Consider the following 1,931-nt stretch of genomic DNA (forward strand, 5'->3'; position numbering starts at 1 on the left):
AGGAGAAGGGGACGACAGCGGATGAGACGGCTGGATGGCATCACCGACTCAAAGAACATGAGTTTGGGTAAACTCTGGGAGTTGGTGATGGACAGGGAGGCCTGGCGTGCTGCGATTCATGGGGTCGCAAAGAGTCGGACATGACTGAGTGACTGAACTGAACTGAACTGACTGAAGATAAGTAGTGACTCTTCATTGCTGTCTGACCCCAATACCCAAACTACTTTAAAGCAGCCTCTTCAGACACAGCCCTCCAGGGTGCCATGTAGGGCTGAGGGGGAAGGGGGCTTATTTTGCTATAAGAGAAGGGGGTTGAGTGGGGAGAGTAGCAGCTACTCCTTACTCCCCCACGACTTCTGTCACAAAAAAAAACACCTGTAAATGCAGGACATACAATAGTGAGTCTGGGAGGCAGGCTCCCCACGGAGGGCCTGCTGACATGTGGACACAGTTACTGGCCTCAGTAATTCTTGGAAGGGCTGCTTGTGTTCTCCCAGGCCCATGAGAAGCCCTGCCCCAGTCCACCCCTCTCTTCAGGGTTCAATTCTGCTATGACTTTTAGAGGTGCTGGTGTGGTTCGGGGGTCACACACCTGCCCAGGCACCCAAGTGACCCCTTGGTCCACAGCTCAAGTCTTGTCACTGACATGACTAAGTGGGCAGCTCTGGATGCAACAAACACATACTTTGCTACTTTCTTGGCTTTGCCTATATTTTCTTACTTGTTTTATTTCTTAAGATTCCATTTCTTGGAATTCCCTGACAGTCCAGTGGTTAGGGCTCCGAGCTTCCCCTCTGCACTGCAGAGGGCACAGATTCCATCCCTTCATTCAGTTCAGTCGCTCAGTCGTGTCCGACTCTTTGCGACCCCATGGACTGCAGTACGCCCGGCTTCCCTGTCCAAGGAGCTTGCTCAAACTCATGTCCTTCATGTTGGTGACGCCATCCAACCATCTCATCCTCTGTCGGCTCCTTTTCCCGCCTTCAATCCTTCCCAGCATCAGGGTCTTTTCAAACGAGTCTGTTCTTCGCATCAGGTGGCCAAAGTATTGGAGTTTCAGCTTCAGCATCAGTCCTTCCAATGAATATTCAGGACTGATTTCCTTTAGGATAGGTTGGTTTGATCTTGCAGTCCAAGGGACTCTCAAGAATCTTCTCCAACACCACAGTTCAAAAGCATCAATTCTTCCGCGCTTAGCTTTCTCTATTCGATCCCTAGGCAGGGAAATAAGATCCCGCAAGCCACAGGGCGGCCTGCCGAGCCGAGCCGAGTGAAGAGAGGTCTGCCTAGCTGCCCGTGGTGGTCCTGGCTCATGGGCCCTTGAAGCGGACAACTACCAGGCCTGGGGAGAGAGCAGTGGGCAAGACGGGCGAAAAGGTGTCCTCAGGGGAGGGGCTCGTAGAGGGGCACTCCAGGGCCCCGCGTCGTGAGCTCGTCTTCTGGTGCTGGTGTTGGGGGTCGTCCTGCGGGGGCAACGCTGACCAGGGACAGTACAAGACGCCTCCAGGAAGCTCTCCTGACCCCTGTGCTAGTCGGGCTCCGCCACGCTTGCGGCAGCCGCCGGGGCCTAATTCGGCACGTGTTTGCGCCCGGGGGGTCTCTGCTCCCCCGGCCTCCACACTGCTGCCAGCATCCAGCAGGGCGCCTGAGACCTCGCCTCTTCCTGCCGGAGAGACCCTCTGCACTGACCCCATTCTGGGATCCGGGGGGCGGGCAGGTCCTGACCAGCCAGCCCTGAGCCGCCCAGCCACCGTCCGGCTTCCAGCCGGCTCTGCATCCTCCGCAGTGAGACCCTGGATTTCCCGCGAGCTGGGTTTTCCGGGCGCTGGATGCGGAACCCGGGAGCGGAGCCGCGAGGCTGCCCCCGGCCGCCAGGGGCCGCTGCGGGCCCGGAGGCCCCCGCGCCTCTGCGGCGCTGCGCAGGCGCAGTA

The sequence above is a fragment of the Ovis canadensis genome, chromosome 9 (assembly GCF_042477335.2).
Source record: "Ovis canadensis isolate MfBH-ARS-UI-01 breed Bighorn chromosome 9, ARS-UI_OviCan_v2, whole genome shotgun sequence".
Taxonomy (NCBI): domain Eukaryota; kingdom Metazoa; phylum Chordata; class Mammalia; order Artiodactyla; family Bovidae; genus Ovis; species Ovis canadensis.